The sequence below is a fragment of the Microplitis demolitor genome, chromosome 9 (assembly GCF_026212275.2).
Source record: "Microplitis demolitor isolate Queensland-Clemson2020A chromosome 9, iyMicDemo2.1a, whole genome shotgun sequence".
Taxonomy (NCBI): Eukaryota; Metazoa; Arthropoda; class Insecta; order Hymenoptera; family Braconidae; genus Microplitis; species Microplitis demolitor.
In genome coordinates this window covers 16252774-16279129 of record NC_068553.1, presented here as the reverse complement: position 1 = coordinate 16279129, position 26356 = coordinate 16252774, and the positions used below count along the sequence as shown (strand labels likewise).

At 27.8% G+C, this 26356-nt stretch overlaps 4 long non-coding RNA genes across 4 annotated transcripts; 2 read left to right on the top strand and 2 right to left on the bottom strand.

Annotated features, from left to right (window-relative positions):
- Positions 1-837: 837 nt before the first annotated feature.
- LOC128668609 (uncharacterized) lies at positions 838-11563 on the bottom strand. The gene is made up of 3 exons (XR_008404252.1): positions 11280-11563; positions 1510-1642; positions 838-1429 (listed from the first exon to the last, which is right to left on the bottom strand). It is a non-coding gene; the product is annotated as an uncharacterized LOC128668609 (long non-coding RNA).
- Positions 11564-12236: 673 nt separating this feature from the next.
- LOC128668574 (uncharacterized) lies at positions 12237-13917 on the top strand. Its single transcript, XR_008404207.1, has 4 exons — positions 12237-12640; positions 12874-13145; positions 13383-13536; positions 13615-13917. It is a non-coding gene; the product is annotated as an uncharacterized LOC128668574 (long non-coding RNA).
- Positions 13918-13951: 34 nt separating this feature from the next.
- LOC128668573 (uncharacterized) lies at positions 13952-15301 on the bottom strand. Its single transcript, XR_008404206.1, has 3 exons — positions 14900-15301; positions 14395-14666; positions 13952-14157 (listed from the first exon to the last, which is right to left on the bottom strand). It is a non-coding gene; the product is annotated as an uncharacterized LOC128668573 (long non-coding RNA).
- A 675-nt stretch (positions 15302-15976) lies between these two features.
- On the top strand, positions 15977-24771 carry LOC128668575 (uncharacterized). Its single transcript, XR_008404208.1, has 3 exons — positions 15977-16260; positions 24063-24195; positions 24276-24771. It is a non-coding gene; the product is annotated as an uncharacterized LOC128668575 (long non-coding RNA).
- The last annotated feature ends 1585 nt before the right edge of the window (positions 24772-26356 follow it).

Here is a 26356-nt window from a genome sequence, read left to right as displayed (position 1 = left end):
AAATTAATTATTTTGATACTTCAAAAAACAATTAAGAAGAATAAACTAAAGATTTTTAATTTGTTACGTTAACGTGAAAAATTGTTGTAATTATTATTAGCAGCTGACTAGCATCAATATCGTACGGGAAATAAAAATTTTTGTAAAGAAACGGATAAAAAATATAAATAATATTGTAAAAAAAAAATTATTATATGTATAAATAAATATATTATTTTTTTCTTAATTATTCATAATTTTTTGTTTTACTTACCTGTATCTATGAGGGTTCTTCTGCTTCTTCTTAATTATAATTATTTTTCACTTTCTTATATATATATACTTATTTCTACTTATAAACTAAAATATTTACTTAAAAATAAAGGGAAGGTTATTTTTTTCATTAATAAATGCTCAATTAAAAATAATAAATATTAGGATTTATTATTTAAAAAAAAAAAAAAAAGCGGCTGAGGACCGACTTCCTATACTGTGCGCATTCACCTACAATTGTATTTGATTAGAAATACAATTGTACTGGTCTAGGCTATTTTCTTTTGGAAGAAAGAAAATAGCCCGTTTGGGAAACCTCGACACCGATAAAATACTCCGATAAAAATCCGATAGACCCGGAATCTATCGGTTTATATCGGAGGTTTTTATCAGTGAAAAAACCCGACCAACACAGTGATCACTCGATTGGTGACCAAAAAAAAGCTAAATAAAATACAAATACAAAATATTATACATAAAACAATTATAAAATAAATACATAAACAATACAAATGAATATATATAAATATAAAATTGAATAAAAATTTGTTAAAATTAAAACTTACTATTAGTATCCGTGCCTGGATATCGCAATGAAGAAAATCACACACACTGATCACACTCTTAAATTTAAATTTAATAATAATAAAACAGACTTAAAATTAAGCGGGAATGGGAATAAAAAAAGGAAAAATTAAATTAAATAGAAGCAAACCAAACCATGCGATCAAACCCGAATAAAAACAAAACACACTTAAAATTAAAAGGGAAGGGAAAAATAAGGAATAAAATTAAATTAAATATAAACAAATAAAACCATGCGATCAAACCCGAAAAAAATAAAAAAAAAACAAGCAAGCACAAGCCATGCAATAAAAACATGCCACTCGTACACATTCTTACAAAATAAAAATATAAATTAATAAATTATAAATCACTCTTACAGCATCCATCACACTCACACCTTAACAAAATAAGTATTTAAAACTAATTACAATTTGGCTAAAATTAAATAAATAAATATAAAAAATACAAATAAATAATAAATAATAAAAATAAATAATTAAATTAATTAAATAAATAATTGGTCTTCTTCTTGGTCCTGGTCCTCCTTCTCCTGGTCACGGTATTCCTTGGCAGCCATGGATATCCTTATTCTTCTTGACTGGATCTGAAACTAAGATATATATCCCAATAGATTAAATACAGGGATACATATTCATAAAAAAAATAAAAAATTTGAAAATAAATATGCACCAGAAAAAAAAAATTAAAGCGGCGGTGTGTCCTTGGATCTGCATCACCTTGTCCTTGATGTTCAGCAACATCACTGTCCTCAAAATTATTCTGGTCCTGGTAGGCCAGTCATGTCAATAGATTCCATTGGACTCTAGATTAGACACGTCATAAATAATATGGAAACAAGTTAATCCAAATTATATCTAAACCTGAAAAAAAAAATTAGAAAGAGAAAAAAGAGAAAGAAATTAATAGCCTAATAACTTCAACATGGTAAGAGTTAGGTAGGTCCCTGGAATCATGAAAAATCTACTAAAAAAAATTAGAAAGAAAAATTATACATTTAAACCTAAACGAAAAAAAAAAATTATAAAATTTATCCAATCCCTGGTGAGGTTCCGTATCCTTGAAAAATCTATTTAAAAAAAATCATATTTCTAAACATAAAACAAATTCCTAAATAATGCAAAAAAAAAAAAAAGATAAAAAATAAACATGTCGGGGTACGGTTCGCGTATCTAATTTTTTTTTTTTTTAATAATAATTAAAATGCTATCAAAACTAAATAGATAAATAGTAAAATGACTCTATTGTTAAAAGAACGACGTTAATTTAAGTGACTTTATATTTAAAAAATGACTAGAATCTACGGAATTTTGATAAAATAAAAAAAACGAAGGGGAGGGGGGTGAAAGTACATTGACATTAATTAATTCAATTGAAATAAAAATTAAAAAAAAAATGGCTCTAATTCAAGTGACTCTACTTTCAAAAAACTACTGACTCTACTTCTACTAAATTGACGCTAAATTAGATGACGATAAAATAATGAAGAATAAATGAGCAATTACATTAAATTAATTAATCAAAGCAAGAAAAAAATGGCCCTAATTTAAGTGACTCTACCCGTATCAAAATGACGCTAAATTAAATGACTCGACTTTTTTAAAAATGACTCGAATAAGATGACTCTACTGTTAAAAAAACGACTCTAAATAAAGTGACTCTACTTCTATCAAATTGACGTTAAATTAAATGACTCGAATTAAACGACGATAAAAAAAATGAAAATGAATGAGCATTCACATTAAACTACTTAATTGAAACCGAATTTCCTTTTGATCGTATAAAAAAGTCACTATAAAATCAGATCATTATAATATCATCAATAAAACCATTGCAGTCAATATTAATATCAATTGTGCAATGTGACCTGCCAGGGCCAATTACACTATCATTATAGAATGATAATGGTATTGATATTAATTATGACAGCAACCATAATATTGACAATACCGATAACAGCATGATTACTACAGATTTTCTTAACATATACGAGCAATAACGATCGAAATGTATTGAAAATAAAAATTAAAAAAAAAAACAGTGAAACTTGACCGAGTGCCAGGTTTCTATCATTAAGTGAAACGAAAACCGACTCTACTCTTAAAAAAAGTAACTCTATTTCTATTAAATAGACGCTAAATTAAGTAACTCGACTGTTTGTAAAATGACTCGAATTAAATGACGATAAAAAATTAAGAATAACTGAGCATTTGAATTAAATTAATTAATCGAAGCAAAAAATTAAAAAAAAATGGCCCTAATTTAAGTGACTCTACCCGTATCAAAATGACGCTAAATTAAATGACTCGAATAAGATGACTCTACTGTTAAAAAAAACGACTCTAAATAAAGTGACTCTACTTCTATCGAATTGACGTTAAATTACATGACCCGAATTAAACGACGATAAAAAATTAAGAATAACTGAGCATTTGAATTAAATTAATTAATCGAAGCAAAAAATTAAAAAAAAATGGCCCTAATTTAAGTGACTCTACCCGTATCAAAATGACGCTAAATTAAATGACTCGACTTTTTTAATAATGACTCGAATAAGATGACTCTACTGTTAAAAAAAACGACTCTAAATAGAGTGACTCTACTTCTATCGAATTGACGTTAAATTACATGACCCGAATTAAACGACGATAAAAAATTAAGAATAACTGAGCATTTGAATTAAATTAATTAATCGAAGCAAAAAATTAAAAAAAAATGGCCCTAATTTAAGTGACTCTACCCGTATCAAAATGACGCTAAATTAAATGACTCGAATAAGATGACTCTACTGTTAAAAAAAACGACTCTAAATAGAGTGACTCTACTTCTATCGAATTGACGTTAAATTACATGACCCGAATTAAACGACGATAAAAAATTAAGAATAACTGAGCATTTGAATTAAATTAATTAATCGAAGCAAAAAATTAAAAAAAAATGGCCCTAATTTAAGTGACTCTACCCGTATCAAAATGACGCTAAATTAAATGACTCGAATAAGATGACTCTACTGTTAAAAAAAACGACTCTAAATAGAGTGACTCTACTTCTATCGAATTGACGTTAAATTACATGACCCGAATTAAACGACGATAAAAAATTAAGAATAACTGAGCATTTGAATTAAATTAATTAATCGAAGCAAAAAATTAAAAAAAAATGGCCCTAATTTAAGTGACTCTACCCGTATCAAAATGACGCTAAATTAAATGACTCGAATAAGATGACTCTACTGTTAAAAAAAACGACTCTAAATAGAGTGACTCTACTTCTATCGAATTGACGTTAAATTACATGACCCGAATTAAACGACGATAAAAAATTAAGAATAACTGAGCATTTGAATTAAATTAATTAATCGAAGCAAAAAATTAAAAAAAAATGGCCCTAATTTAAGTGACTCTACCCGTATCAAAATGACGCTAAATTAAATGACTCGACTTTTTTAATAATGACTCGAATAAGATGACTCTACTGTCAAAAAAACGACTCTAAATAAAGTGACTCTACTTCTATCGAATTGACGTTAAATTAAATGACTCGAATTAAACGACGATAAAAAAAATGAAAATGAATGAGCATTAACATTAAACTACTTAATTGAAACCGAATTTCCTTTTCATCGTATAAAAAAGTCACTATAAAATCACATCATTATAATATCATCAATAAAACCATTGCAGTCAATATTAATATCAATTGTGCAATGTGACCTGCCAGGGCCAATTACACTATCATTATAGAATGATAATGGTATTGATATTAATTATGACAGCAACCATAATATTGACAATACCGATAACAGCATGATTATTACAGATTTTCTTAACATATACGAGCAATAACGATCGAAATGTATTGAAAATAAAAATTTAAAAAAAAAACAGTGAAACCTGACCGAGTGCCAGGTTTCTATCATTAAGTGAAACGAAAACCGACTCTACTCTTAAAAAAAGTAACTCTATTTCTATTAAATAGACGCTAAATTAAGTAACTCGACTGTTTGTAAAATGACTCGAATTAAATGACGATAAAAAATTAAGAATAACAGAGCATTTAAATTAAATTAATTAATCGAAGCAAAAAATTAAAAAAAAATGATCCTAATTTAAGTGACTCTACCCGTATCAAAATGACGCTAAATTAAATGACTCGACTTTTTTAAAAATGACTCGAATAAGATGACTCTACGGTTAAAAAAACGACTCTAAATAAAGTGACTCTACTTCTATCGAATTGACGTTAAATCACATAACCCGAATTAAACGACGATAAAAAATTAAGAATAACTGAGCATTAAAATTAAATTAATTAATCGAAGCAAGAAAAAAATGGCCCTAATTTAAGTGACTCTACCCGTATCAAAATGACGCTAAATTAAATGACTCGAATAAGATGACTCTACTGTTAAAAAAACGACTCTAAATAAAGTGACTCTACTTCTATCAAATTGACGTTAAATTAAATGACTCGAATTAAACGACGATAAAAAAATGAAAATGAATGAGCATTCACATTAAACTACTTAATTGAAACCGAATTTCCTTTTGATCGTATACAAAAGTCACTATAAAATCACATCATTATAATATCATCAATAAAACCATTGCAGTCAATATTAATATCAATTGTGCAATGTGACCTGCCAGGGCCAATTACACTATCATTATAGAATGATAATGGTATTGATATTAATTATGACAGCAACCATAATATTGACAATACCGATAACAGCATGATTATTACAGATTTTCTTAACATATACGAGCAATAACGATCGAAATGTATTGAAAATAAAAATTTAAAAAAAAAACAGTGAAACCTGACCGAGTGCCAGGTTTCTATCATTAAGTGAAACGAAAACCGACTCTACTCTTAAAAAAAGTAACTCTATTTCTATTAAATAGACGCTAAATTAAGTAACTCGACTGTTTGTAAAATGACTCGAATTAAATGACGATAAAAAATTAAGAATAACAGAGCATTTAAATTAAATTAATTAATCGAAGCAAAAAATTAAAAAAAAATGATCCTAATTTAAGTGACTCTACCCGTATCAAAATGACGCTAAATTAAATGACTCGACTTTTTTAAAAATGACTCGAATAAGATGACTCTACGGTTAAAAAAACGACTCTAAATAAAGTGACTCTACTTCTATCGAATTGACGTTAAATCACATAACCCGAATTAAACGACGATAAAAAATTAAGAATAACTGAGCATTAAAATTAAATTAATTAATCGAAGCAAGAAAAAAATGGCCCTAATTTAAGTGACTCTACCCGTATCAAAATGACGCTAAATTAAATGACTCGACTTTTTTAAAAATGACTCGAATAAGATGACTCTACGGTTAAAAAAACGACTCTAAATAAAGTGACTCTACTTCTATCAAATTGACGTTAAATTAAATGACTCGAATTAAACGACGATAAAAAATTAAGAATATCTGAGCATTTAAATTAAATTATTTAATCGAAGCAAAAAATTAAAAAAAAATGGCCCTAATTTAAGTGACTCTACCCGTATCAAAATGACGCTAAATTAAATGACTCGACTTTTTTAATAATGACTCGAATAAGATGACTCTACTGTTAAAAAAAACGACTCTAAATAGAGTGACTCTACTTCTATCGAATTGACGTTAAATTACATGACCCGAATTAAACGACGATGAAAAATTAAGAATAACTGAGCATTTAAATTAAATTAATTAATCGAAGCAAAAAATTAAAAAAAAAATGGCCCTAATTTAAGTGACTCTACCCGTATCAAAATGACGCTAAATTAAATGACTCGACTTTTTTAATAATGACTCGAATAAGATGACTCTACTGTTAAAAAAAACGACTCTAAATAGAGTGACTCTACTTCTATCGAATTGACGTTAAATTACATGACCCGAATTAAACGACGATAAAAAATTAAGAATAACTGAGCATTTAAATTAAATTAATTAATCGAAGCAAAAAATTAAAAAAAAAATGGCCCTAATTTAAGTGACTCTACCCGTATCAAAATGACGCTAAATTAAATGACTCGACTTTTTCAAAAATGACTCGAATAAGATGACTCTACTGTTAAAAAAAACGACTCTAAATAAAGTGACTCTACTTCTATCAAATTGACGTTAAATTAAATGACTCGAATTAAATGACGATAAAACATTAAAAGTGAATGAGCATTTACATTTAATTGATTGATTGAAAGAAAAAAAATTTTAAACTGAAGCTACTGAAAATATCTCCGATTCTGTAAATATGATTCTACATTGATTACTCTATCATTGAAAAACTGGCGTTAATTCAAATGACTCTAATCTTATAAAATTGAAGTTAAAAAAAAATAATTGGGGTGTAAATACATGTGTGATAAAAAAAAAAGTGTTCGTGTGTTTTTTTCCGAAAAATAATAGAAACGACATAATATATTACCATCAAAACCGAACCGTATGCGTAGCATTAGGCCACCAGCCAATCGATAAATCGAATCCCCGTTTTGATCGCACACAAAAGTCACTATAAAATCACATCATTATGATATCATCAATAAAACCATTGCAATCAATATTAATAGCAATTGTGCAATGTGACCTGCCAGGGCCACTTACACTATCATTATCTCACTCATAAAGTGGTAATGATATTGTTATTAATTATGACAACAACAATAATAATGATAACACCGATAACAACATGATAATGATAGATTTTCTTATAGCATGCGACCAATAAGGACCGACATCGATCGAACCGGAGGGTTATGCGTACCAGCCCAGAAGATCAGGACATATATTATAAAAAAACTAACAATTTAAAAACGCGACAGCCTGACCTAGTGCCAAGGCTCTTTTTTTTACGCGGAAATGCCATTTAAATTAAATTTATTATTAAAGGAAAAAAAATTTTAAAAAACTCGATTTTAAAAGTGACTCTAATCAAATAAATACTACAAGCAAGCAGTACTAACGAGTAAATTCAAGACTCTAATGCAAATGCCACCTACCCAAGTGCCAGGTGTCTTTTTTTAATTTAAATCTAATTTAATGAATTTAAGGGAAAAAAAAAGTTAAGGGTGTAGATTGGTGTGTGGAGAAAAGTCGCCGTAAGCGAGGTTGTGAGTAACCTCGACTATACGGCGGCGTGTGGGGTGAGACTCGATTTCATTAAAGATGAACAGAGTCTCAGGGGTAGTGTAAGTAAGGGTGTATGAGAGAGAAAGAAAAAGAATTGAAGCTAAAAAGAACCCAAAGCAAAATTGACTCTAATTTAAAAGCCCCTGGACCAGTAACTTAAATATCTAAAAAAACCGTGACGCTAATACTCGAATTTAAAAAAAAAAGGGGGGTAAAGTGTGTAGTAAATGAAAGAGTAAATGAGTGGTAGAGTTACCACTCATTAAGAAGAAAGAGATGGGATGACTCTAATTAAAAAAAAAAAAAAAAACCCGAATTATTTAATTAATCTACTCCCCCGATCAGTCTAGTGACATCAAAACCCCAGTCCTATATTATTCCCCTCCTATAGTATAACTAACTTATTAACTAACGCAGCAAAAGTGACTCTAATTAATTGAATAAAAAAATAAAAATAAAAAACACATATCGCTCTACAGACGCTTAAACACTTAAAAAAGAAAAGATTTGATCAGAAAAATTTTAAATGAATTGAGACCGGCACCCAAATCGCACCCGGGTACTCAAAGGGTGGGACAGAATAATTCAAAAAAAATTAAAACTGATCAGGGAAAATTTCTTTTTTCAACTTTTTATCATTAAAAAAGAAAAAAAATAAATTTTTTTTAATTTTTAATGGATAAAAAAAAATATTTTATATACGCTGCTATGGTTGGCCACCCATAACAGCGTAACAATATTTTTCGCCTTTAAGATCTATAGAGCGATATATATTTTCAGACTCTAATTCGCGTGAATTTAATTCTAAATATATTATAAGAACCAAGTGTCCTTATAATCCCTAACACCCATAAACCCCCTCCCAACTAAATCACTAGACCAATATCCCATTTCGCGGACAAAAACCCAACGCGAATTAATTATTAAAAAAAAGGGGTGAAGGTGGTGGTATAGAAAGAGAAAGAGATGAGTTAGGGAAGGGTTGGTTGACTCTAAAATTAAACGCGTGATTCTACTGAGAGAATACTCTCAACAAAAAACCTATTACTGGTCCACTAATTAATCTAATTACCCCCATTAAAAAAAATAAGAAAAAGATAAGAAATAGAAGAGAGAGAGAGAGAGAGTTGGGAACGCAAAGAGCGTATGTGTATGTGTGTGAGATGGGAAAAAAAAGTTGTGTTTGAATTATCAACAGCAGAAGGCTATTGATAACTAATCAATCTACACCCCATGTTAAATTAAAAAAATAAAATACAATAACTCCAGAAGGGAGTTATTCAATTTATAGAAAAAAAAAGGTTACTCGGTTAGTACTGCTTGTGATTCAAATGACTCTAATTAAAATGAATGTAATAAAAAAAAAGACAAAATTTAAAAAAATAAATGACTCTACTTGGAAAAATTAATTCAAGTTAAATGGCATATTCTAAAATTGAACGAATTTACTGTAACTCGAATGAATCTACTGTAATTCAATTAACTCTACTTCTAATAAGCTAAATTTGATATAGTTGACACGACATTTAAAAAAAATGACGCTAATTTAAATGACTCGACTTAAAGATCTAATTCTAATAAAATGTGAGTGACTCTAATATTAAAAAGCTAATATGTATTGTTGTTTATGAATTCACACCCCAAAAATAAATATGACTCGAATGTTACTAAATCTACGAACTAAAAAATAAATTGAATTTAAGAAGAAAAAAAATTTTTAATTTATGTGACTCGACCCTAATCAGAAGAAAGTAAATTTAATGTAAATGCTCAACGTTAATTTTAAAAAAACTAAATGTAATTCGAATGACTCGACTTTAATTGAAAAGACCGAAACTTTATGTAAATGACTCGACTTTAATTAAAAAGACCGAAATCTAATCTAAATGACCCGAATTTAATTTTTAAAAACTGAATTTAATTTAAATTACCCGATTTTTATTAAAAAAAAAAAAATTTAATGCAAACGCTCAGCTGCAATTGAAAAAAAACCGAATCTAACGCGAATGACTTGACTTTAATTAAAAAAACTGAATTTAATCTAAATGACCCGAATTTAATTTTTAAAAACTGAATTTAATTTAAATTACCCGATTTTTATTAAAAAAAAAAAAATTTAATGCAAACGCTCAGCTGCAATTGAAAAAAAACCGAATCTAACGCGAATGACTTGACTTTAATTAAAAAAACTGAATTTAATCTAAATGACCGGAATTTAATTTTTAAAAACTGAATTTGATTTAAATTACCCGATTTTTATTAAAAAAAAAAAAAATTTAATGCAAACGCTCAGCTGCAATTAAAAAAAACCGAATCTAACGCGAATGACTTGACTTTAATTGAAAAGACCGAAATTTAATTTAATTGACTCGACTTTAATTGAAAAGACCGAAATTTAATTTAATTGACTCGACTTTGATGTAAAATTACTGAATTTACTGAAAATAACCCGATTTATATTCAAAAAACAAAATTTAATGCAAACGCTCAACTGTAATTCAAAAAAACCGAATCTAACGCGAATGACTTGACTTTAATTAAAAAAACTGAATTTAATCTAAATGACCCGAATTTAATTTTTAAAAACTGAATTTAATTTAAATTACCCGATTTTTATTAAAAAAAAAAAAATTTAATGCAAACGCTCAGCTGCAATTGAAAAAAACCGAATCTAACGCGAATGACTTGACTTTAATTAAAAAAACTGAATTTAATCTAAATGACCCGAATTTAATTTTTAAAAACTGAATTTAATTTAAATTACCCGATTTTTATTAAAAAAAAAAAAATTTAATGCAAACGCTCAGCTGCAATTGAAAAAAAACCGAATCTAACGCGAATGACTTGACTTTAATTAAAAAAACTGAATTTAATCTAAATGACCGGAATTTAATTTTTAAAAACTGAATTTGATTTAAATTACCCGATTTTTATTAAAAAAAAAAAAAATTTAATGCAAACGCTCAACTGTAATTCAAAAAAACCGAATCTATCGCGAATGACTTGACTTTAATAAAAAAAACTGAATTTAATCTAAATGACTCGACTCTGATATCAAATTACTGAATTTACTGTAAATGACTTGAATTTAATTTTAAAGAACTGAATTTAATGTAAATGACTCGACTTTAATTAAAAAAAACCGTAATTTAATTTAAATGACTCGACGATTGATAATTGTAACGAATTTAAATTAAAAAAAAGATACGGAACCGTTGATAAATATTAAAAAATGAAATTAAATAAATAGATTATAATAGAGAAGAGAAAAGAAAGTGACAAAATTTAACGAACATTAACAAACCTCAACAGGGAAATAACTTTATTTCCCTGCCGAACGATGCCAGATGATCAGCTGGTAGGATGACAGCTAGCAGTCCGTCGAGGTAGGTCAGTGTTGTTTGCTTCCTTCCTTCCTTCCAGTCAAGACATCAGAAAGAGAGTTTTCATCGTTGAAATCCACTGATAATCTATTTAAATAATTGTCATTAATTAATAAATAAAAATCCTGTTGACTATTGTATTTAATTGATGAGACAAAAAAATTAAGAAAAAAAAATTAATTATTTCAACTTGCGAAAACGCTTGTTGAAAAAAAAAAAAAAAAAAAAAAAAAATTTTTTCAAGGTGACTATTGATGACGTTAATGGAAATAAAAAAAAAAAATTCTTGCAAAAGAAGTCAACAGAATTTTTAAAAATAGTTGGACACCCCGACTACGATGTCTACACATCGGGTGTCGGGTGCCAACTGACCCTTTTGCCCCTTGACTTTAGCCCTCTCACTTCACCCCCACTTTCTCCCTCTTACTACTCACCCTGCGCAGTAGACGATTTTACTGGTATCGGATTTTTTTCTGCGCAGGTAGAGAGGGATCTCCCCCCAACTTCGACCTTACGTCCGAACTACCCCTCAACCGTGCCTACGTGACCTGACCCTCTTCCCCCGTCCCCGCGACCCCCTTGTCCAAAAAAAGCTGATGCAACAATTTTCAAATTAAAATCATTCGAATAAATTTAATGAAATTTTTATATATTTTTATGCTAAAATGTATTTATTTTTATGAATTAATGCCAACACAACCTAATTAACTCAAGTACAAATGCTAGTCATTCATACAAACTCCTTTGACTGTTAATTAAACAGTATAAATCATAAAAAATGTCCATCAATCATTAAATAAAGTCATCATAGATCTTATATTTATAGATCTTGATATTTTATAGATCTAATAAATTACTTTCGGGTTGAATAAATAAGTTTTCATGATAATTTATCGAACGTTAAAGTAATAAAAGTTTCAAAAGCTTTATTTTTTCATTCATCCTTTTTTACAATACAACTTTAAATTTCATTCGCTTCCCGCGATAATAAGACGCGCGTATCTCAGTACGCATGCGAACTAAAACATAAACACATTCAAAAAACTTGTCGTGTCTTTAAAAAAAAACAGTCGACGTAAATAATATAATTAATTATTATTCTTACATTATTAATCTATTATATTCAAATTAATAAACTGATTTGAGTGCTAATTAAATCGCTCGTAGCAAGGATATTAAGATGAGAACCTAAATAGCTACATTAGTCGCTGTTCTGTTGACATTCTAACCTAATTTCATTTGTCAAAATATATAAATTGAATGTATTCACAATAAGACCGCAGTAAGTAACAATTTTACAACAAACTCATTTAAAATCTATTATTTATTGATCTTTAATATTCCTACGTAAAAAGTCAATTTTTTTTAAATTAATTAACTACAAATTAAAGCATCATAAATTGTCTTTCTTCTTCCTGAGTGCAATAACTCTTTCCACTTTTGTATTCAAATAATTAAATCACATAAATTTATAACTCACTAACAAACTTTTAATTATAATAATATTTATTTCAGATGTACACAAAAAAAGTCAGATGGTGATCAATAGATGTTTTTTCTAAATGTACGTTAATTTTTACATTGATCATTATTAATTCTAAATCATGAATTTAATATGATTTACTTAATGAACAAGTTTGAATCCTAATTAAATTGCTAGTAACAATATTATAATTAAGATGAGAACCGGAAAAGCAACAGAAGCCACAGTTCTGTCAACGATCTAACCAAATTTTATTCGTGCACTAAAATAAACTGAACTTATTCAAAAAATGACAGGAGTAAGAGTAAGTAATAATTTAACAATTGATACATTTTAATTCTATTCTATATTGTTCTTCAATACACCTGAGTTAAAAGTCAATATTTCTAATTAATCAATCATTAATTACAACATTATGAATTGTCTTTCTTCTTATTCATGAGGGATAAAACTTTTTCGACTTCTATATTTAAATAATTAAAACACGTAACTTCATTACTCACTAACAAACATCAAATAATAATAATAATCTTTGTTTCAGATGTGAAAAAATGTATCCTTAATCAATGGATATTTGTTTCAAATGTACATCAATTCGTACGTTGCCCACCAAATTGACGGAATTTCTACCTATGGCGCAAAAAAGAGGGTAATAACTAATGAATTAAGGAAGCTAAAATTTTATTGTGATTTCGGTAAGCATGCAGTCTTTTCAAGGTCACGAAATATACTTTTTTCTTTTTTCATATTTCTTCAATTTGATATAATTTCAGAATCGAAGAAAACGCGTTTGAATATTCTCTAATTGTCGCAGTGATTTAAAAGTGTTCATTCATAGAGCATGATCACATGCAAGTGCAATTTAAGAAGAGAAATTTTTCATTCCTGCGTAATTGGTTTTAAATTTATTCTTTCAAGATAAAATAAATCTCTTTGGATTTAACGCACGTGTCAAATATTATTCTAGTTATGATAACTATATTATTATCAAGTCAAATAAAACATATCTGGCTGTGTAGACTTATTACAATAATGAAATTAAAATTGAGAAGTGACGTCGATGAATAATGAGTCCACTAAGCACATGACAAAAAAATTCATTTGCTTTTAAATTAAAAATCCATTTATTTGTCAATTGTTGTTACATTTTTTTAATAAATATAGATATCAATCATTTATTATTTACATTAACTGTTTTTTTTAAAGACCCTCTTTCTTGTGCCATAGGTAGAAATTCCGTCAATTTGGTGGGCAACGTACGAATTGATGTACATTTGAAACAAATATCCATTGATTAAGGATACATTTTTTCACATCTGAAACAAAGATTATTATTATTATTTGATGTTTGTTAGTGAGTAATGAAGTTACGTGTTTTAATTATTTAAATATAGAAGTCGAAAAAGTTTTATCCCTCATGAATAAGAAGAAAGACAATTCATAATGTTGTAATTAATGATTGATTAATTAGAAATATTGACTTTTAACTCAGGTGTATTGAAGAACAATATAGAATAGAATTAAAATGTATCAATTGTTAAATTATTACTTACTCTTACTCCTGTCATTTTTTGAATAAGTTCAGTTTATTTTAGTGCACGAATAAAATTTGGTTAGATCGTTGACAGAACTGTGGCTTCTGTTGCTTTTCCGGTTCTCATCTTAATTATAATATTGTTACTAGCAATTTAATTAGGATTCAAACTTGTTCATTAAGTAAATCATATTAAATTCATGATTTAGAATTAATAATGATCAATGTAAAAATTAACGTACATTTAGAAAAAACATCTATTGATCACCATCTGACTTTTTTTGTGTACATCTGAAATAAATATTATTATAATTAAAAGTTTGTTAGTGAGTTATAAATTTATGTGATTTAATTATTTGAATACAAAAGTGGAAAGAGTTATTGCACTCAGGAAGAAGAAAGACAATTTATGATGCTTTAATTTGTAGTTAATTAATTTAAAAAAAATTGACTTTTTACGTAGGAATATTAAAGATCAATAAATAATAGATTTTAAATGAGTTTGTTGTAAAATTGTTACTTACTGCGGTCTTATTGTGAATACATTCAATTTATATATTTTGACAAATGAAATTAGGTTAGAATGTCAACAGAACAGCGACTAATGTAGCTATTTAGGTTCTCATCTTAATATCCTTGCTACGAGCGATTTAATTAGCACTCAAATCAGTTTATTAATTTGAATATAATAGATTAATAATGTAAGAATAATAATTAATTATATTATTTACGTCGACTGTTTTTTTTTAAAGACACGACAAGTTTTTTGAATGTGTTTATGTTTTAGTTCGCATGCGTACTGAGATACGCGCGTCTTATTATCGCGGGAAGCGAATGAAATTTAAAGTTGTATTGTAAAAAAGGATGAATGAAAAAATAAAGCTTTTGAAACTTTTATTACTTTAACGTTCGATAAATTATCATGAAAACTTATTTATTCAACCCGAAAGTAATTTATTAGATCTATAAAATATCAAGATCTATAAATATAAGATCTATGATGACTTTATTTAATGATTGATGGACATTTTTTATGATTTATACTGTTTAATTAACAGTCAAAGGAGTTTGTATGAATGACTAGCATTTGTACTTGAGTTAATTAGGTTGTGTTGGCATTAATTCATAAAAATAAATACATTTTAGCATAAAAATATATAAAAATTTCATTAAATTTATTCGAATGATTTTAATTTGAAAATTGTTGCATCAGCTTTTTTTGGACAAGGGGGTCGCGGGGACGGGGGAAGAGGGTCAGGTCACGTAGGCACGGTTGAGGGGTAGTTCGGACGTAAGGTCGAAGTTGGGGGGAGATCCCTCTCTACCTGCGCAGAAAAAAATCCGATACCAGTAAAATCGTCTACTGCGCAGGGTGAGTAGTAAGAGGGAGAAAGTGGGGGTGAAGTGAGAGGGCTAAAGTCAAGGGGCAAAAGGGTCAGTTGGCACCCGACACCCGATGTGTAGACATCGTAGTCGGGGTGTCCAACTATTTTTAAAAATTCTGTTGACTTCTTTTGCAAGAATTTTTTTTTTTTATTTCCATTAACGTCATCAATAGTCACCTTGAAAAAATTTTTTTTTTTTTTTTTTTTTTTTTTCAACAAGCGTTTTCGCAAGTTGAAATAATTAATTTTTTTTTCTTAATTTTTTTGTCTCATCAATTAAATACAATAGTCAACAGGATTTTTATTTATTAATTAATGACAATTATTTAAATAGATTATCAGTGGATTTCAACGATGAAAACTCTCTTTCTGATGTCTTGACTGGAAGGAAGGAAGGAAGCAAACAACACTGACCTACCTCGACGGACTGCTAGCTGTCATCCTACCAGCTGATCATCTGGCATCGTTCGGCAGGGAAATAAAGTTATTTCCCTGTTGAGGTTTGTTAATGTTCGTTAAATTTTGTCACTTTCTTTTCTCTTCTCTATTATAATCTATTTATTTAATTTCATTTTTTAATATTTATCAACGGTTCCGTATCTTTTTTTTAATTTAAATTCGTTACAATTATCAATCGTCGAGTCATTTAAATTAAATTACGGTTTTTTTTAATTAAAGTCGAGTCATTTACATTAAATTCAGTTCTTTAAAATTAAATTCAAGTCATTTACAGTAAATTCAGTAATTTGATATCAGAGTCGAGTCATTTAGATTAAATTCAGTTTTTTTTATTAAAGTCAAGTCATTCGCGATAGATTCGGTTTTTTTGAATTACAGTTGAGCGTTTGCATTAAATTTTTTTTTTTTTTAATAAAAATCGGGTAATTTAAATCAAATTCAGTTTTTAAAAATTAAATTCCGGTCATTTAGATTAAATTCAGTTTTTTTAATTAAAGTCAAGTCATTCGCGTTAGATTCGGTTTTTTTTCAATTGCAGCTGAGCGTTTGCATTAAATTTTTTTTTTTTTAATAAAAATCGGGTAATTTAAATTAAATTCAGTTTTTAAAAATTAAATTCGGGTCATTTAGATTAAATTCAGTTTTTTTAATTAAAGTCAAGTCATTCGCGTTAGATTCGGTTTTTTTCAATTGCAGCTGAGCGTTTGCATTAAATTTTTTTTTTTTTAATAAAAATCGGGTAATTTAAATTAAATTCAGTTTTTAAAAATTAAATTCGGGTCATTTAGATTAAATTCAGTTTTTTTAATTAAAGTCAAGTCATTCGCGTTAGATTCGGTTTTTTTGAATTACAGTTGAGCGTTTGCATTAAATTTTGTTTTTTGAATATAAATCGGGTTATTTTCAGTAAATTCAGTAATTTTACATCAAAGTCGAGTCAATTAAATTAAATTTCGGTCTTTTCAATTAAAGTCGAGTCAATTAAATTAAATTTCGGTCTTTTCAATTAAAGTCAAGTCATTCGCGTTAGATTCGGTTTTTTTTAATTGCAGCTGAGCGTTTGCATTAAATTTTTTTTTTTTTTAATAAAAATCGGGTAATTTAAATCAAATTCAGTTTTTAAAAATTAAATTCCGGTCATTTAGATTAAATTCAGTTTTTTTAATTAAAGTCAAGTCATTCGCGTTAGATTCGGTTTTTTTTCAATTGCAGCTGAGCGTTTGCATTAAATTTTTTTTTTTTTAATAAAAATCGGGTAATTTAAATTAAATTCAGTTTTTAAAAATTAAATTCGGGTCATTTAGATTAAATTCAGTTTTTTTAATTAAAGTCAAGTCATTCGCGTTAGATTCGGTTTTTTTTCAATTGCAGCTGAGCGTTTGCATTAAATTTTTTTTTTTTTAATAAAAATCGGGTAATTTAAATTAAATTCAGTTTTTAAAAATTAAATTCGGGTCATTTAGATTAGATTTCGGTCTTTTTAATTAAAGTCGAGTCATTTACATAAAGTTTCGGTCTTTTCAATTAAAGTCGAGTCATTCGAATTACATTTAGTTTTTTTAAAATTAACGTTGAGCATTTACATTAAATTTACTTTCTTCTGATTAGGGTCGAGTCACATAAATTAAAAATTTTTTTTCTTCTTAAATTCAATTTATTTTTTAGTTCGTAGATTTAGTAACATTCGAGTCATATTTATTTTTGGGGTGTGAATTCATAAACAACAATACATATTAGCTTTTTAATATTAGAGTCACTCACATTTTATTAGAATTAGATCTTTAAGTCGAGTCATTTAAATTAGCGTCATTTTTTTTAAATGTCGTGTCAACTATATCAAATTTAGCTTATTAGAAGTAGAGTTAATTGAATTACAGTAGATTCATTCGAGTTACAGTAAATTCGTTCAATTTTAGAATATGCCATTTAACTTGAATTAATTTTTCCAAGTAGAGTCATTTATTTTTTTAAATTTTGTCTTTTTTTTTATTACATTCATTTTAATTAGAGTCATTTGAATCACAAGCAGTACTAACCGAGTAACCTTTTTTTTTCTATAAATTGAATAACTCCCTTCTGGAGTTATTGTATTTTATTTTTTTAATTTAACATGGGGTGTAGATTGATTAGTTATCAATAGCCTTCTGCTGTTGATAATTCAAACACAACTTTTTTTTCCCATCTCACACACATACACATACGCTCTTTGCGTTCCCAACTCTCTCTCTCTCTCTCTTCTATTTCTTATCTTTTTCTTATTTTTTTTAATGGGGGTAATTAGATTAATTAGTGGACCAGTAATAGGTTTTTTGTTGAGAGTATTCTCTCAGTAGAATCACGCGTTTAATTTTAGAGTCAACCAACCCTTCCCTAACTCATCTCTTTCTCTTTCTATACCACCACCTTCACCCCTTTTTTTTAATAATTAATTCGCGTTGGGTTTTTGTCCGCGAAATGGGATATTGGTCTAGTGATTTAGTTGGGAGGGGGTTTATGGGTGTTAGGGATTATAAGGACACTTGGTTCTTATAATATATTTAGAATTAAATTCACGCGAATTAGAGTCTGAAAATATATATCGCTCTATAGATCTTAAAGGCGAAAAATATTGTTACGCTGTTATGGGTGGCCAACCATAGCAGCGTATATAAAATATTTTTTTTTATCCATTAAAAATTAAAAAAAATTTATTTTTTTTCTTTTTTAATGATAAAAAGTTGAAAAAAGAAATTTTCCCTGATCAGTTTTAATTTTTTTTGAATTATTCTGTCCCACCCTTTGAGTACCCGGGTGCGATTTGGGTGCCGGTCTCAATTCATTTAAAATTTTTCTGATCAAATCTTTTCTTTTTTAAGTGTTTAAGCGTCTGTAGAGCGATATGTGTTTTTTATTTTTATTTTTTTATTCAATTAATTAGAGTCACTTTTGCTGCGTTAGTTAATAAGTTAGTTATACTATAGGAGGGGAATAATATAGGACTGGGGTTTTGATGTCACTAGACTGATCGGGGGAGTAGATTAATTAAATAATTCGGGTTTTTTTTTTTTTTTTTAATTAGAGTCATCCCATCTCTTTCTTCTTAATGAGTGGTAACTCTACCACTCATTTACTCTTTCATTTACTACACACTTTACCCCCCTTTTTTTTTTAAATTCGAGTATTAGCGTCACGGTTTTTTTAGATATTTAAGTTACTGGTCCAGGGGCTTTTAAATTAGAGTCAATTTTGCTTTGGGTTCTTTTTAGCTTCAATTCTTTTTCTTTCTCTCTCATACACCCTTACTTACACTACCCCTGAGACTCTGTTCATCTTTAATGAAATCGAGTCTCACCCCACACGCCGCCGTATAGTCGAGGTTACTCACAACCTCGCTTACGGCGACTTTTCTCCACACACCAATCTACACCCTTAACTTTTTTTTTCCCTTAAATTCATTAAATTAGATTTAAATTAAAAAAAGACACCTGGCACTTGGGTAGGTGGCATTTGCATTAGAGTCTTGAATTTACTCGTTAGTACTGCTTGCTTGTAGTATTTATTTGATTAGAGTCACTTTTAAAATCGAGTTTTTTAAAATTTTTTTTCCTTTAATAATAAATTTAATTTAAATGGCATTTCCGCGTAAAAAAAAGAGCCTTGGCACTAGGTCAGGCTGTCGCGTTTTTAAATTGTTAGTTTTTTTATAATATATGTCCTGATCTTCTGGGCTGGTACGCATAACCCTCCGGTTCGATCGATGTCGGTCCTTATTGGTCGCATGCTATAAGAAAATCTATCATTATCATGTTGTTATCGGTGTTATCATTATTATTGTTGTTGTCATAATTAATAACAATATCATTACCACTTTATGAGTGAGATAATGATAGTGTAAGTGGCCCTGGCAGGTCACATTGCACAATTGCTATTAATATTGATTGCAATGGTTTTATTGATGATATCATAATGATGTGATTTTATAGTGACTTTTGTGTGCGATCAAAACGGGGATTCGATTTATCGATTGGCTGGTGGCCTAATGCTACGCATACGGTTCGGTTTTGATGGTAATATATTATGTCGTTTCTATTATTTTTCGGAAAAAAACACACGAACACTTTTTTTTTTATCACACATGTATTTACACCCCAATTATTTTTTTTTAACTTCAATTTTATAAGATTAGAGTCATTTGAATTAACGCCAGTTTTTCAATGATAGAGTAATCAATGTAGAATCATATTTACAGAATCGGAGATATTTTCAGTAGCTTCAGTTTAAAATTTTTTTTCTTTCAATCAATCAATTAAATGTAAATGCTCATTCACTTTTAATGTTTTATCGTCATTTAATTCGAGTCATTTAATTTAACGTCAATTTGATAGAAGTAGAGTCACTTTATTTAGAGTCGTTTTTTTTAACAGTAGAGTCATCTTATTCGAGTCATTTTTGAAAAAGTCGAGTCATTTAATTTAGCGTCATTTTGATACGGGTAGAGTCACTTAAATTAGGGCCATTTTTTTTTTAATTTTTTGCTTCGATTAATTAATTTAATTTAAATGCTCAGTTATTCTTAATTTTTTATCGTCGTTTAATTCGGGTCATGTAATTTAACGTCAATTCGATAGAAGTAGAGTCACTCTATTTAGAGTCGTTTTTTTTAACAGTAGAGTCATCTTATTCGAGTCATTATTAAAAAAGTCGAGTCATTTAATTTAGCGTCATTTTGATACGGGTAGAGTCACTTAAATTAGGGCCATTTTTTTTTTAATTTTTTGCTTCGATTAATTAATTTAATTTAAATGCTCAGTTATTCTTAATTTTTCATCGTCGTTTAATTCGGGTCATGTAATTTAACGTCAATTCGATAGAAGTAGAGTCACTCTATTTAGAGTCGTTTTTTTTAACAGTAGAGTCATCTTATTCGAGTCATTATTAAAAAAGTCGAGTCATTTAATTTAGCGTCATTTTGATACGGGTAGAGTCACTTAAATTAGGGCCATTTTTTTTTAATTTTTTGCTTCGATTAAATAATTTAATTTAAATGCTCAGATATTCTTAATTTTTTATCGTCGTTTAATTCGAGTCATTTAATTTAACGTCAATTTGATAGAAGTAGAGTCACTTTATTTAGAGTCGTTTTTTTAACCGTAGAGTCATCTTATTCGAGTCATTTTTAAAAAAGTCGAGTCATTTAATTTAGCGTCATTTTGATACGGGTAGAGTCACTTAAATTAGGGCCATTTTTTTCTTGCTTCGATTAATTAATTTAATTTTAATGCTCAGTTATTCTTAATTTTTTATCGTCGTTTAATTCGGGTTATGTGATTTAACGTCAATTCGATAGAAGTAGAGTCACTTTATTTAGAGTCGTTTTTTTAACCGTAGAGTCATCTTATTCGAGTCATTTTTAAAAAAGTCGAGTCATTTAATTTAGCGTCATTTTGATACGGGTAGAGTCACTTAAATTAGGATCATTTTTTTTTAATTTTTTGCTTCGATTAATTAATTTAATTTAAATGCTCTGTTATTCTTAATTTTTTATCGTCATTTAATTCGAGTCATTTTACAAACAGTCGAGTTACTTAATTTAGCGTCTATTTAATAGAAATAGAGTTACTTTTTTTAAGAGTAGAGTCGGTTTTCGTTTCACTTAATGATAGAAACCTGGCACTCGGTCAGGTTTCACTGTTTTTTTTTTAAATTTTTATTTTCAATACATTTCGATCGTTATTGCTCGTATATGTTAAGAAAATCTGTAATAATCATGCTGTTATCGGTATTGTCAATATTATGGTTGCTGTCATAATTAATATCAATACCATTATCATTCTATAATGATAGTGTAATTGGCCCTGGCAGGTCACATTGCACAATTGATATTAATATTGACTGCAATGGTTTTATTGATGATATTATAATGATGTGATTTTATAGTGACTTTTGTATACGATCAAAAGGAAATTCGGTTTCAATTAAGTAGTTTAATGTGAATGCTCATTCATTTTCATTTTTTTATCGTCGTTTAATTCGAGTCATTTAATTTAACGTCAATTTGATAGAAGTAGAGTCACTTTATTTAGAGTCGTTTTTTTAACAGTAGAGTCATCTTATTCGAGTCATTTAATTTAGCGTCATTTTGATACGGGTAGAGTCACTTAAATTAGGGCCATTTTTTTCTTGCTTCGATTAATTAATTTAATTTTAATGCTCAGTTATTCTTAATTTTTTATCGTCGTTTAATTCGGGTTATGTGATTTAACGTCAATTCGATAGAAGTAGAGTCACTTTATTTAGAGTCGTTTTTTTAACCGTAGAGTCATCTTATTCGAGTCATTTTTAAAAAAGTCGAGTCATTTAATTTAGCGTCATTTTGATACGGGTAGAGTCACTTAAATTAGGATCATTTTTTTTTATTTTTTTGCTTCGATTAATTAATTTAATTTAAATGCTCTGTTATTCTTAATTTTTTATCGTCATTTAATTCGAGTCATTTTACAAACAGTCGAGTTACTTAATTTAGCGTCTATTTAATAGAAATAGAGTTACTTTTTTTAAGAGTAGAGTCGGTTTTCGTTTCACTTAATGATAGAAACCTGGCACTCGGTCAGGTTTCACTGTTTTTTTTTTAAATTTTTATTTTCAATACATTTCGATCGTTATTGCTCGTATATGTTAAGAAAATCTGTAATAATCATGCTGTTATCGGTATTGTCAATATTATGGTTGCTGTCATAATTAATATCAATACCATTATCATTCTATAATGATAGTGTAATTGGCCCTGGCAGGTCACATTGCACAATTGATATTAATATTGACTGCAATGGTTTTATTGATGATATTATAATGATGTGATTTTATAGTGACTTTTTTATACGATCAAAAGGAAATTCGGTTTCAATTAAGTAGTTTAATGTGAATGCTCATTCATTTTTATTTTTTTTATCGTCGTTTAATTCGAGTCATTTAATTTAACGTCAATTTGATAGAAGTAGAGTCACTTTATTTAGAGTCGTTTTTTTAACCGTAGAGTCATCTTATTCGAGTCATTTTTAAAAAAGTCGAGTCATTTAATTTAGCGTCATTTTGATACGGGTAGAGTCACTTAAATTAGGGCCATTTTTTTCTTGCTTTGATTAATTAATTTAATGTAATTGCTCATTTATTCTTCATTATTTTATCGTCATCTAATTTAGCGTCAATTTAGTAGAAGTAGAGTCAGTAGTTTTTTGAAAGTAGAGTCACTTGAATTAGAGCCATTTTTTTTTTTATTTTTATTTCAATTGAATTAAATAATGTAAATGTACTTTAACCCCCCCCCCCCTCCGCCCCTTCTTTTTTTTTTTATTTTATTGAAGTTCCGTAGATTCGAGTCATTTGTTAAATATAAAGTCACTTAAGTTAACGTCGTTCTTTTAACAATAGAGTCATTTTATTATTTATCTATTTAGTTTTGATAGCATTTTAATTATTATTAAAAAAAAAAAATTAGATACGCGAACCGTACCCCGACATGTTTATTTTTTATCTTTTTTTTTTTTTTTGCATTATTTAGGAATTAGTTTTAGGTTTAGTAACATGATTTTTATTAATTAGATTTTTCAAGGATACGGAACCTCACCAGGGATTGGATAAATTTTATAATTTTTTTTTTTCGTTTAAGTTTAAATGTATAATTTTTCTTTCTAATTTTTTTTAGTAGATTTTTCATGATTCCAGGGACCTACCTAACTCTTACCATGTTGAAGTTATTAGGCTATTAATTTCTTTCTCTTTTTTCTCTTTCTAATTTTTTTTTTTCAGGTTTAGATATAATTTGGATTAACTTGTTCCCATATTATTTATGACGTGTCTAATCTAGAGTCCAATGGAATCTATTGACATGACTGGCCTACCAGGACCAGAATAATTTTGAGGACAGTGATGTTGCTGAACATCAAGGACAAGGTGATGCAGATCCAAGGACACACCGCCGCTTTAATTTTTTTTTTCTGGTGCATATTTATTTTCAAATTTTTTATTTTTTTTATGAATATGTATCCCTGTATTTAATCTATTGGGATATATATCTTAGTTTCAGATCCAGTCAAGAAGAATAAGGATATCCATGGCTGCCAAGGAATACCGTGACCAGGAGAAGGAGGACCAGGACCAAGAAGAAGACCAATTATTTATTTAATTAATTTAATTATTTATTTTTATTATTTATTATTTATTTGTATTTTTTATATTTATTTATTTAATTTTAGCCAAATTGTAATTAGTTTTAAATACTTATTTTGTTAAAGTGTGAGTGTGATGGATGCTGTAAGAGTGATTTATAATTTATTAATTTATATTTTTATTTTGTAAGAATGTGTACGAGTGGCATGTTTTTATTGCATGGCTTGTGCTTGCTTGTTTTTTTTTTATTTTTTTCGGGTTTGATCGCATGGTTTGGATTGTTTATATTTAATTTAATTTTATTCCTCATTCTTCCCTTCCCTTTTAATTTTAAGTGTGTTTTTTTTATTCGGGTTTGACTGCATGGTTTGGTTTGCTTTTATTTAATTTACTTTTTCCTTTTTTTATTCCCGTTCCCGCTTAATTTTAAGTCTGTTTTATTATTATTTAATTTAAATTTAAGAGTGTAATCAGTGTGTGTGTGATTTTGTTTATTGGGATTTCCAGACACGGATACTAATAGTAAGTTTTAATTTTAACAAATTTTTATTCAATTTTATATTTATATATATTCATTTGTATTGTTTATGTATTTATTTTATAATTGTTTTATGTATAATATTTTGTATTTGTATTTTATTTAGCTTTTTTTTGGTCACCAATCGAGTGATCACTGTGTTGGTCGGGTTTTTTCACTGATAAAATCCTCCGATTTAAACCGATAGATTCCGGGTCTATCGGATTTTTATCGGAGTATTTTATCGGTGTCGAGGTTTCCCAAACGGGCTATTTTCTTTCTTCCAAAAGAAAATAGCCTAGACCAGTACAATTGTATTTTTAAACAAATACAATTGTAGGTGAATGCGCACAGTATAGGAAGTCGGTCCTCAGCCGCTTTTTTTTTTTTTTTAAATAATAAATCCTAATATTTATTATTTTCAATTGAGCATTTATTAATGAAAAAAATAACCTTCCCTTTATTTTTAAGTAAATATTTTAGTTTATAAGTAGAAATAAGTATATATATATAAGAAAGTGAAAAATAATTATAATTAAGAAGAAGCAGAAGAACCCTCATAGATACAGGTAAGTAAAACAAAAAAATTATGAATAATTAAGAAAAAAATACATTTATTTATACATATAATAATTTTTTTTTTACAATATTATTTATATTTTTTATCAGTTTCGTTATAAAAATTTGTGTTGCTGTACGATATTTGCCGTACAGAATATCAAAATTATTGTAAAGAAATAAATGATAAATATAAATATTTATATTCATACTAAAAAATTTCATATAGTAAATATAGAGACATATTTTTAAAAAGAAAAAAAAAATCTATACAGAATACTCTGTGGAAGTCACTGTTTTTTTTTAAATGGCGCATGTGCACTAGAATATTTGTCCTCTGAGTTTTTTTTTTTTTATAATTAATTTTAATTTTTTTTATATTAAGTAGTTCTAATTTAAATAAGACAATATCTTTTCCTTTATTTTTAATTAAATATTTTGTTTATTAATGCACATAAATGTAGTTAAATATGACTAAATCAAATATATATAATTATATTTATATTTAATAGTAATAAATAACAAATTAGTTACACAATCGAAAGATTTGCTAAATTTTTAAATGCTTGCACATGCGTATTGTTAAAGCAGTACATGTCGACTTATTTACGATTGTATGCGTAGTAAAATGTCTGTTTTCAATCGTTTTATTTCTTTAATAATAAATTTTTATTTAAATTGTTTTGATTTATTTATTTTTTTCTCAAGAAAATACCTTTTTTTTTTTTTTTTAATTAAATATTTTATTCCACAAATAATAATAAGTATATTTTAAAAAATGAAAATACATTTATTTATGCCGAAAAAATTACGCACATGACTAAAGGTAAGTAAAAAAAAAAGAATACCTAGAAATGATAAAAACAAAATTTCTATATATATATATGCGAAGAACTTTTTATTGGGCACCCGCTTTA